The 12,947-nt window shown below is 38.7% G+C and overlaps 1 long non-coding RNA gene across 2 annotated transcripts in view; it reads left to right on the top strand.

The window, feature by feature from the left end:
* The window catches only part of LOC133773339 (uncharacterized), a 29,918-nt gene extending 20,693 nt beyond the window's left edge, over window positions 1-9,225 (top strand). For both annotated transcript variants that reach the window (XR_009867933.1, XR_009867932.1), the window contains exon 4: window positions 3,645-9,225. This is a non-coding gene — a long non-coding RNA (uncharacterized LOC133773339). The remainder of the gene's footprint in view (window positions 1-3,644) is intronic.
* Window positions 9,226-12,947: the final 3,722 nt, after the last annotated feature.

The raw sequence follows: 12,947 nt of genomic DNA, 5'->3' as shown, positions 1-12,947 counted from the left end.
TTTTCTCTGGACTCAGAATCTGAGATCATTTTCCTTTCTTTGTAAGTCAACTACTTTAACATTCATGCTCAAGTTAACATATCTCTCCTTAGGAAAAGCAAAGGCTTTCTTGAGAAATCACGATTTTTTTCTCTTCAAATGACAGTAGTTTGAATTTCTGTTCCTGGGTAGGTTGAAGTGGCATGCAATAGAACTATAGTACTTAAGACAATGAGTAGAAAAAAAATCCAAAGAAATTGTGAAGAATATCTTAAATAGCCTGACAGTTGCCCAAAGAGCAAGGATTGAAGGAGCCAAGATCTGGGCTTTGAAAAACTGCAGAAAGTTAAGCTGAAGGAAGGTACTTTGTAATTGAAAGCTTTTGTTGATTCTACTTGCAAGCTAAGAAGCTGAGAAAGTGGCTTTTCCCAGACAGAGGCCCCAGCTGGAGGACAAAAACCAAAAGACACTATGAAAACTTCCTAAGACTAGAGAGGGAAAATTGAAAACCTGAAAAAGCACTATCCCAGTTAGAAGGGAGGAGCAAAGACTGACCCCATGCAGAACCATTTTCTCATTAAAGAGTTTGCATTTTCTGAATCTGAATGACTTTGGAGGCTCCAAACCTCAGCATAAGTGTACCATTGTTTTCAGAAGTCACATTGAAACATTGATATAAGAATTATAGTTCTGTATTTGCCAGAGAGAAAGACTTCCATAAATGTAGTAAGTTCTCATAAGCACTTACAAATCAATATCCTAGGATTTGGGATGAACCTGAGATTGAGGGAGTCTTTCAAAAAAAATAAACATATCCAGTCTGTGACTGGAATAAAATTACAATCTCCTTTCTCCTTCCCCAGCAGAAAAAAAGGTAAACCCTATATGGAGAAATATTACCTGTAGCCACATGAATTTTTGTATATGCTGGCCGCTTTGAAGTGATTTTAAAGACATTATTATAAGCCAAGAGAGGGAAAAATACAATAAACATATTAAAAAGGAATCAAGATAATAAGTTAGCAAACAAGGCTCTTAAGTGCAATGAGTGTGTACAAGAATATAGTGTTTAAAGTGAAGAAAATAGATCAGTAGGTGGAAATCATCACCATAAAATTGTCAGTTATTTGAAAGTTTAAATTTTATAGCATAAAAATATAACTGAAATTAAGAAGTTAAACAGGATATTAACAGTAGTTTTGACACTGTAGGAGAAAGGATTATTGAATAAGTAAACACCAACAGAAAATAATCAAAGAAAACACCAAGATTCAAAATGAATAGGAAATACAGAAAAGAGTGGAAGAGAGGCCAGTGCTGTGGCGCACTAGGCTAAGCGTCTCCATGCAGCACCAGCATCCCATATGGGTGACGGTTTGTGTCAGGGCTGCTCCACTTCTGTTCTAGCACCCTACTTACGGCCTGGGAAAGTAGTGGAAGATGGCCCAAGTGTGTTGGCCCCGCCCCTACATGGGAGACCTGGAGGAAGCTCCTGGCTCCTGGCTCCTGGCTTTGGATCAGCCCAGCTCAAGCCATTGCAGCCATTTGGGGAGTGAACCAGTTGATAGAAGACTTTTCTCTCTGTCTCTCCCTCTCTCTGTCTGTAATTCTGCCTCTCAAATAAATAAATAAAACCTTAAAAAAAAAAAAAGAGTGGAAGATATTTGTGGTATGCAATGAAGAGTTCCAATAGACTGAAAAATGAAGGAAATAGGAGCAAAATTTGGAGGGAAACATGCATGAGAAATCTCCAGAATCAGTGAAAAATTTTAGCCACAAAGTAACCCCTAAGCTAGAATTCTATATCTAACAAAATTATCCTTTAAAAAAAATCAAGGAGAAATAATGACATTCTCAGAGAAGTAGTAAGTGAGGGAATTTCTCACCAGTATGCTCCCCTTAAAACAGATGTTGGAAGTTCTCCAGAGGGAAGGAAAATGATATAAAGGAAGCACTGCCAACCACAGCTAATTAAATCAAATAAGACATAAGCACATAATAGTAAAGCCTTTTCATACCAAACAATTAGATCAAACAGATCTGAAGCTACTGTGAGTGTGTGTGTGTGTGTGTGTTTAAATGAACACTCCCTATTGTTTCATGCCTGAATGCTATGCATCTATTTTGGTCTATATATTGTACTTGTGTGTTTATGCTAGATTCATAGTAACATTGCATGCTATGGAATTGATTTGTTATAAAGGCTTGAGTTGGGCCAACTGCTTTCTATGTTTCCCGGTCCATCATGTGATTCTTCCTCCACAAATTCTCTGCCATTACTATCTGCCTCTCTTATCAGAAGCCAAACCAATGAAGCCACCTGAACTTGGATTGTACTCCCAAAATTGCGAGCTAAGAATACCTTTTCTCTTGTTTCAGGTATTTTTGTTGTAGTAATAAAAAGCGGATTAATACAACAACTCATCAAAATTTGTAGGATGCAATACAATTGTTTTTAGATATTATAGCATTGAGGGCATATATTAGACAGAAATATCTAAAAACAATTGTATAATCATCCACCTTAGGAAATAAGAAAAAGAAGAACAAATTATTATTATTATTAGAAAGGACAATTAGTGTCATTGTTTCTCATGGATAGATATCAAATCTTAAACTAGGCAATAGAATCCAGTGATATAAAACAAAAATACATCGCAAAAATAATGGGTTTTTTAAAGGGATGTAAGAGTGTTTTAACCTTTACAGAACAATCAATTTAATTCATTAACAGAAAATGTTAATGATAATTTTGATAAATTCAGGAAAGTAAAGTCAACTCTCATGAATGATAATGATAATAAGGGGAATTCAGCAAAACAGAAAAAGAAGTGACCTTTAAATATCTACAAAAAAAAATCTTAAGCAAATATCGTACTCAGTTGTAAAATACTAAAAGATTTTCCCTTGAAATGAGGAATGGGAAAAGAGATTAGCAATGTAAGAAAGCTCCAAGCCAAGGCAATAAAGCAGCAAGGGCAGGGGCAGGGATAGGACAACATGAGGACTTGATTATATATGTAAACAATACAAAGGAATCTGCAAACTATTAGAATTAATAAGTGCATTTAGTAATATATATCCAATATGTATGTCTGCAAGATCCTCAGGGCCATAAAAAAGAGCTAGCCCATATCACAACCATTATCATTATTCTTGCTCTAATATCAGGTGTAACACCCATTTGATCTTTCATCTTTCCTTCCACCTATACCTTGCCCAATTCAATGCATGTAAAAGCTCTAGTAGTCTTTATGTTCTGTGTGCCAGAGCAGTTTTGCCATCATACTCTAGCAACAGATTTCTTATTGCCTTTATACATGGAAAACCCATTGTTGTCTCCTTTTGAGAGCCACTCTTTCTACCAAATAGCATAACCCAAGCTCCCTGGAAAAGCAGAGTTCAAGTCAAAAGCCACAGACGAATGCTTTATTTGGGTAGGAGGCATGATCCACGAAGCCAAGAAGAAAGGGAAAAGAAAAAGAGGGAAACACATATAGAGTTGTACATGGTCAAGTCAGCCTCCAAGAAAGCACAGCTCTTTTGCTCACTCACATCAGTTTTTGAGAAGATAGGAAAATAATGCATCTGCTGGCTCTCTTTATCTTTTGTCCTTCATTAATCAAATTTCACTTCATGGAATGCTTACTGTCCTATACTTTCAGGTCGTGAGAGGCTGATGGGTCAGCCAAGCTCTCAGCATAGTATTCCTTCAGAAACAAGAATGGTGGAAGAAATCAGAGCGTCTGGATCTACAGAGGGCAGCTTTGAAGGCCAAAACTGTTGGATGCCACCATTCTGAGGTCAACAGAAGCTGTGGAGGCCCTGGTCTTCCCTAGGGATGAGTGAGATTGCTGGCAGTGTTGATAGTCAAGGTGGTAACAGTCAATACTCTCCATTAAGCAACTGACTAAGTGCTTGGAAACAGGTGTAGTCAAGCATATCTGGAAATGTGTAAAAATTTGGACAAATGTAGTTACTATTTAGACAACTCTACACATCTTCACAGGCATAGAGATACAATCAACATGTCCAAAACTGGACCCATTATCTATACTCAAGTGTATCCCATTTATCCTGTAACTGTCACCACCATTTACTCATTTACTAAGTCACAAATGTAAGTGTCATCTATCCCATTTCCCTATATTCTGCACCCCCTACATCAAATCAATAGCCAGCTCTATTTAAATTCTGTCTACTTAATATTGCAAACCCCTCCCTTTACAGTGTTCACACGTGTCAATTTAAGTGTGTGTTTCTTTCCTTTTACAAGTACAACAAAACAATCTCTAAATTATCTTATTGCTTTCATCTTTGCTTTGATCTAAACCATTCTCTAAATGGAGAAGCAGTGGAAGTAGGGTAGAAGTGAAGAGCCAACTCTTTTGGAGACAGTAAGTTTGAATCTAGTTCCTTTGTACCAAGTTAATTAACTTTATTTACTATAGTTTCTTTTTTTGATTAATATATTTAGTCTTACTTTTATTTAAAAGGTGAAATGCCAAAGAGAAAGGTACAGAGGATTTTCTGTGCACTGGTTCACTCTGCAAATGCCCACAACAGTCAGAGCTGGGTCAGGTCAAAGCCAATAGTCCAGAATACCATCTGGGTCTCCTATGTGGGTGAAAGGGACCCAGGGTACTTGAGCATTCACCTGCTCACTTCCAGGGTGTGCATTAGCAGGAAGAAGAGACTCAAACCTAAGCACTCTCATTGGCTGTAGGTGTCTCAAGAGTTGGCTTAACCATTGCATCACAAATTTCTTATTGCCATCAGTCATAGAAATCTGAAAAGGATCACTAAAGGCAGGAAGTATGACCCATGAATAGATCCAGTTGTGCATCACTGAGGAACAAAGTTTTTAGGGCTAGAAATCTACTTTTAGGTTGCTTTACTTTTGCTACACCATGATGAAGAAATGTTGATCATAGCCTTGCCTTGTGAAAGTTTAAAGAAACCTAGTCATATAATGTCTGCTATATAAAGTACTGCATTTCATAGCCTTCAGCCATTTTCATGTTACTAATGCGATTGTCAATTTTTGTGAGTCGGGTTCTCTCCAGGGCTTAGACATTACTGACATAGCCCGTTGAAAAGTAACAAATTCAGACAAAACTGAATGGTTATGGTAACCTTTGATACTGTCATTTGTTCTGTAAAATGCCTGGCTTGAGAAGTCAACAAAAGGTAAGAACAAATGAGGGTTTTTTTCAAAATTCAGATAGTTTTAGATAATGTTTTATTTCAGAGGTTTTTTAGTGAAAAGCCAGTTTAAAAGGCCTTGTATGGTAGGGGTTTGGCCCAGCATTAAGACACCAACATCCTAAATGGGAGTACCTGGGTTCAATTTCTGGATCTGGCTCCTGTCTCCAACTTTCCACCAGTGCTACCCCTGAGGGTCAGTAATAATGGTTTAAATAATTGGGCTCCTGCTACCCACACTGGAGATCTGGATTCAGTTCCTTGCGCTCAACCTTGGCCTCACTCAAACCTGCTGTTGTGAGCATTTGGGGTGTGAACCAGTACATGAAAGTGCTCTCTCTCTCTCTCTCTCTCTCTCTCTCTCTCCATGAAATAAATAAACTTTTTTAAAGATAAAAAGGTAGATTGAGGAGCTTAAGAACTGCTGGGTACTAATTCTAAAAAATGTGACAAATATAAAGGCTGGTACCAAAGTTACCTTAAGGAAAGGCATAGTTGAGGATCACACAATGACAAAGATGTAGGGGCCTTTTTTATAGAAAAAAAATATGGCCCAGAGAATAGGAAGGATAATGATTTCCAGTTTAGCTGTTTCTATTATACCTTGTATAGTTTTCCTAGACTTGCTATAGCAAATTAACACAAATTTGGTGGCCAGGACCACACACATTTATTCTCACAGAGCTCTGAACCAGAGAAGTCTTAAATCAAAGGGCCATCAGGATCATACTTCCTCTGAAAAATTTAGGGAAGAACCCTTCCTTGCCTCTGCCAGCTCCTGGTGCCCCAGGCATTCCTTGGCTTGCAGCCCATCTCTGCCTCCCATCTTGTCTCCCATCTCTGCCAGCATCTGCAGATGCTCTTCCTTTATGTGTGTCCCTCTAGATCCTCTGTAAGAATAGTAGTCACTGGATTTGATGCTCACTCTAAACCTGGTGTGATATCATCTTGAGATCCTTAACTAATTATATGCAAAGATCCTATTTCCCAAAACATGTCACATTCTGAGATTTTAGATAGATATTAATTTTAGCAGGGGAACTACTCAATGCCACTACATATTGTGTGAACCCTCCTTGACACAGAGGGATCATTGATGGATTTAAGAAAGCAGGAACTAATTCTGAACTTCTCTCCATACCTTAGGCTATAATTCATGCATAGTTATTAAAAGTCAGACTGCCTGAATTCAAAGCACATTGATCTTCCACCACAGGTAAATCATTTCTAAGCCTCAGTTGCCTCAGTTACAAAATGGAGAATATAATTCTTCCTTCCTCATGGGAACCACATATGGTTGCAGTGAGGAAAAAAATGAGATAACCCACGTGGAGCACTTAGCCCAAAAGTGACCCAATGGCTAAGAGTCAATAAATATTACATGCTCTCAATCAAAGCCAGGACTGATGCTTTTGAAGGATTTGCATAATGCACGAAATAAAACTCAATCATCCCAAGGGCTGTGTGAAAAGTACCATATGGAAGCTAGCTATTTATTCCTAACCATAGCGCTCATTTTTAATAATTGTTGTGGGAAAGGATCTGACCTCCCTACCAATAATTTCAATGAGGTTGCTTTCATCAGCTCCCACCTGATCTGTGTGGCTATTAGCAATTTCTGGTACTTTCCAACATGACTCTGATTCATATTTGGAGGTCTAGTGTCTTTACAAAAGTATAGATGAGCAGAAATGTACAAAGATACCCAAGGTAAACAGCTTGATAACCGAGAGCATGGAATTTAAAAGCTGATGGGTGTCAGGCATCTCTCAAAAATAATCTCTGGATGAAGTGGTTGGATCTTGCTTGAAAAGGCTGGCAAGGAAGGAAGCTGGAACTGAGACCCAGAAGATAAATAAAACCTTGGGTGGACCCCAGTGCTGGTAGCTCAGAGTCCAATTGAAGTGCCTTAAATAAAAGTACAGCAAGACTGGAAATGAGAGTTGAGGTGAGGAAATATCCAGTGAGTCACGGGACTGGGATAATACCTCTTCTAGCAGAACCTGTGGGACACTGCCCAGATCCTCCTTCTCAACTGAAGCACTCATTCTCACCGCTATTGGGGAATCTGCTCTTGGAGAATCTCCTTAAAAAGAACCACCCCGTCAAGGGCACACATCCTCCCAGGATGCAGCTCACATCCCATGTCTGGTCCACAGAAGAACATAAAGGCTTGGCCCTTTGCCATAGGGAGGATAATTCTCAAGGGTCGTTCCAGTTCCAGAGCTCCTGCGGGATCAGATGAGGTTTCTGCTATAACTGCTTAGCAGGTCTACCTTCTGTCCCTCTCTGAGACAGAGATCCTGAGACCAGCTCAATTAAACTCTTGTGTGCAAATTGCTAAGTCACTGTGTTTGCCAGGAACCAATCTCAGACCCTACCTTTCACAAAATCCCTGAAAGGCAGGTTTTTCTCTATCTTGGTTTACAGATGAGAAAATTGAACCTTGGAAATCAAGCACTGTTCTCAAAGACATATAGCTACTAAATGGCAAAGTGTGATTTTTAAACCCAAGTATGCACAGCCCAAAGCCCATAGTCCTTTCACTCCAATCTCTGCCTTCAGTGAGTCACAAGTAATAAAACAGAGATTAAACATTCTCAGGATGAGAAAATAGGAAGCTAACCACACTGTTATATTGGTAGGATTCCTTTTTATGTTCTCTCTGGCTTGCTCAAAGACCTATTATTATGGCTGTGGTTCTTTTTGTTGTTATCTCATTCAACACTGGATACTAAATGTTTGTTTTCTTTTATTAGCCCACTGTATGCTTAGGAGCTGGCTCCAGTTTCCTAGTTATGTTTACCTAGCTCCTTATAAGCTTGAGCCATCTGTTCCTCTCATGGTAGATGACATTTTCCCCCCAGAGGTTTCCCCCTTTGTATTTTACAAATGAAGTTAGGCTAGACCATTCGTTGTCATTCTCTTCACCTCTGTTCTTCTTCTCTTCTTGCATCTTCTCCTCCTCCTACCCCTCTTCTCCACCCTCCTCTTCAGCATTACCATCATCATTGTCATCATGAAAACACTGAGAAGATGCCTTAGGAACAAGACAGTGGCCACATCCTTACACTTGAAATTATGTCAGAAATATATCATGTTTGGATTCAGAACTATGATCAAAAGGAAGTGGTGGAATTTTGTAATTAATCAGACCTGATTTTTGAACCAAGACATTCCAGGTTTGAATTTCTGTTTTAACAGACTAGATACATAATCTTGAGTAAGTTGAACTGCTATCTGAGATCTTCTCCTGTAAAACGGGGTGCATATTAGTAATTATTATTGTACATGGGAGGATTTACTGATATACACATAAAGGGCTTAACACAGAGTGCTATAAATATAGTAAATACACAAAGTTACATTTTGATGCACAGAAATTAGAAGTGAAGACATTTGGGTGTGTAATTTAAAAATGCTGCATGGTTACAGCAATTCAACAAAAGGATAAGCTGAGTTCGAGGGAGAGCCAGCTTTTTGAGAGCTTCTGGTCTGAGCATTGCAAAGAACTGAGATGATCAGATGATCATTAGCATATATGTCTTCCAAACACCATATTATATTCATTCAAATTGTCTGGATATGGTTGGATTTCTTGAGATTGCTTCTCATAGATATAGAAACTTGAATACTCAAATGATCAATAAACATGAGCTCAAAAATAGCACCTGTAGTTTTGTGATATCTTAAATTCAGAGCCAGAAAAGATCATTTACCAGGAAAAACTTGGAAAGGTGCCTTTGATTTTGGAATTGAAGCATTAATTATTGAGTTGAGATAATTTGGGCAACTGGTTGCTCAATTCCATGAAAATGGCTGGGTAAAAATACACTTGAAGAATGTTCAGGTCAAAAGAGAAAATATCAACCCATCAATTCTTGTTCTTTAATTTTATCCTGAAAGGTGATGGATTCCCACACTTCCAGGCTGCATATGTATGGACACCCTGTAGCACTGAGAGAGAAGTCCTAGATCGGAATACATACAAAACATATAATGAAGTGGTACAAATGAATAAGAAAACATAAAAAAAATTAAAATGGGCAAAATACTTTAACACAGCACTTCACAAAAGGGGATATTTAGATGAGAAATAAACATATGGAATAATGTTCATAACCATTAATTATCATGGAAGTGTAATTTATTTATTTTTTTAAAAGAACTGCTACTTCTTGAATGATTCCTCAGTACACCTTGCCTTTTCTCTTCAAGGTTTATTTATTATTTTCAAAGCAGAGTTTACAGAGAAAGAGAGGGAAAGAGAGAGAGAGAGAGAGAGAGAGAGAGAGAGAAGGATCTTCCATCTGCTGGGTCACTCCCCAGTGGGCTGCAACAGCTAGAGCTGGACTTGTCTAAAGCCAGGAGCCAGGAACTTTTTCCAAGTCTACCATGTGGCAGCAGGGGTCCAAGGACTTGGGTCATTTTCCACTGCTCTCCCAGGCACCTTAGCAGGGACCTGGATTGGAAGTGAAACAGCCGGGACACAGACTAGCACCAATATTGGATGCTGCCATGGCAGGTTTCAGCTTTACTGTACCGCTATACCACAGCATCAGCCTCAGAAATGGAAATGAAAACCAAACGAGGAGATGTTTGACATAAAGATTAACACATTGTTTGGGTTACCCACATGCCATATTGGAGTGTCTGGGTTTGAGTCTGAGCTCTGCTACTGATTCCAGCTTCCAGATAATGTGCATCCTGGGAGACTGCAGTGATGGCCCAGGTACAGGGCCCCTGAAACCTATGTGAGACTGGATCCTAGTCCCTGTTTCCCAGCTTCAGCCTGGCCTAGACCTGGCTATTGTGGGCATTTCATCTGGGGAGTAAATCAGCTGCGGGGAGTCTCTCTCACTCTCTCTCTCACACACACACACACACACACCTCCCGACATCACCTACCCCAATCTGTTTCTTAAATAAGATTTTAGAATATTTTTTAAAAAATAAAAGCACAAAGAAATGTGACTACCCAACCACCAGAAAAAGACTGAAGAAATATGTTGGTGTGAGGGTCAAGCAATTGCAACTGTCCTGTCCTGGTGGTGGGAATGTAAATTGGTAAAATCCCTTTGAAAAACTGTTTGGTCATATGTTTTAAACAGGAATATATGCCTGTTTCATTACTAAGAAATTACCTTTATAAGTATTTACCCAAGAGAAATGCATACGTGATTTATCAAAATACATACAACAGTGTTTGTAGTTAATTGCTATAATAGTCCTAAGTTAAGGTTTCTCAGCATCAGCACTATTAACATATTTGAATTAATGATTTTTTATTATTATTCTGGGGAGATTTCCAACGCTCGGTAGAATAGTTAGCAGCATTCCAAGCTCACTGCTGACTGGATTCTATCAGCAGTGACTCAGTTGTAACAACCAAAAATGTTTCCAGACATTGAAAAATGTGCACAGAAGCTGCAAATGTCCTCTCCAGTTGAAAACCATTGTCCTAGATTTAAAACAAGCCAAATACCTATCAACAGCTAGTAGTATGAATAAACAATGGGAAACATATGAATTCATTAAAATATTACACAGCAGTGAAAAAATAGGAAAAGGTGCCACACACACAGGGCTCAGATTTTAACATGTCTCTGTATACAATGTCAAAACCAGATAAAATGAAACTATGATTGTAGAATTCAGGATAGTGGTAAACTTTGCAGAGAATAATAGCTTGAAAGGGCCACAAGAGAGGCTTCAGGATGCTGATCTCTCAGTATTATATTAAATTTTTGTGAATGTTTTAGAGCTATAGATTTATGATTTGTGTACTTTTCTGAGTATATTATGTATTTCAATCAAAATGTTTCCCCCAGATTTATTTTCTACCAGGATACTTTTAAGATATAGATGTTAATATATAGATAGAGATACAGATACAAATATACAGAGACTGCCATATTTTCATTACGTAAATCCACAGACACATTTTTTATGTTTGAATAATTTTATGTTTCAAAATTTTTCAGTTTTAGACCTCTCTGCCTCTCATCGTCAAACAACCTAGGTGAATCGTGACAGTGATTTGGGGCATCATGGAATTCTATTACAGTATTATGGCAGCTCCACCCTGTAGTTTCCTCTTCTGAAGATACCATACAGCATAGAGTTTTCAAGTTAAAATGTGTTTTTTGAGAATTTCACACACCGTGTGAGATAATTAATACCTTCTTGTGTTGGCAGTCACCACACTAAAATAATTGATAAATTTTATTTCCATTGAGTCTGACAACAGCTGAATTGCACTTGATATTCTAGGACCTAACTTTATATAAATCTGTTTACTTAGAACATAATCCCCATATTTTTGTCTGTCTCTGTTTAGCTAGTTGCAAATGCTGTGTGATTTCAGTCCCACTAGAAACCTTATCTTCTCAAAAATGTATTCATCATGAAGCATCGTTCTTGAAAATCAAGAACTATTCAAACTATTCTTTCAGTTCTGAAAGCCATCTTTAAAATGAAAACATTCTCCTTTAGAGAAATGGTATATTTATTTGTCACTGTGCAGTGAATTAGTTAGCAAGTAGTTAATTTATCAGTTAAGAGTGGAATGGAATCCAAAGAATATAAATGATAATTTCCTATAAGGGCATAAGAAGAGAGACAGCAGAAAACTAATATGAAAGATCACGTGAGGATTTCAAACCTTGTCCACAAATTTGTTGACATTTTTCCCCATTGAGAGATAAGGTGTATCTCTTCTCACTTTGAATCTGGGCTGATCAAAGTGTCTTATATCAATAAAATGCAGCAGATGTGACTTTCAAGGCTGTGTGGTTTCCAGTGCTAAGTCAGAAAAAGCCCTACAATTTCCATCTGGCTCTCTCGGGACACTTGCTGTGAAAAGCCAGTCACCATGGGCGGGGTCTGACTTCCCTGAGAACACCAGGCTGGAGAGGAGGCAGTTTGGCTGTTAGTCTCGGTTGAGCCTCCATCCGAACTACAGCCAGCATCAACTGCCAGCCACACAAGAAGCCATTCTGGATAGCAGCTGACTGTAGTTGACAATTGACTCAACCACATGAGAGATCCTGCATAAGAATAATCTTATACAACTCTTCCAGAACTATCTACTGACAAAATCATAAGGAAAATCAAATGGTTGCTTTAGGCTTCTACTTTGGAGCTCATTTGTTCTGCAGCAATTCTGATCAGAACAGGAACAATCGTGTATTCCTTCTATAGAAACCAGTTCAGTCCAGTTGCACTTGACAAGCATGCACTGATTTCCTACTCTGTGTCATGCACTGTATTTTTTTTTATTTATTTGAAGGAGAGAGAGAGAGAGTTCACTTTGTTAACTTACTGTTTCAAGTGTCCATATTAGCTAGGACTGCATAAGACCAAAAACAGGAGCTTAAACCTAAACTGGGTCTCCCACGTGGGTGGCAGCAACCCAAGTACTTGAGCCATTATCTACTAACTTCTAGAATACATGTTAGCTGAAAGTTGGAAGTGAAGGTGGAGCTGAGACTTGAACTCAGGCCGTCTGACATGGGATATGGGTGTCTTAAAAATTGTGCCTAAAGGGCCAGTGTTGTGGTATAGCAGTTAAAGCCACTACCTGCTATTCCTGAATCCCATATAGGCACCAGTTCGTGTCCTGGCTGCTCCATTTCCAATCTACCTCCTTGCTAATGGTCTGGAAAAAGCAGCAGAAGATATCCCAAGTGTTTGGCCCCCTGTCACCTATGTAGGAGACTAGGAAGAAGCTCCTGGGTCCTGGCTTCAGCCTGTCCCAGCTC

The sequence above is a fragment of the Lepus europaeus genome, chromosome 14 (assembly GCF_033115175.1).
Source record: "Lepus europaeus isolate LE1 chromosome 14, mLepTim1.pri, whole genome shotgun sequence".
Taxonomy (NCBI): domain Eukaryota; kingdom Metazoa; phylum Chordata; class Mammalia; order Lagomorpha; family Leporidae; genus Lepus; species Lepus europaeus.
This window is presented reverse-complemented; position numbering and strand designations above follow the sequence as displayed.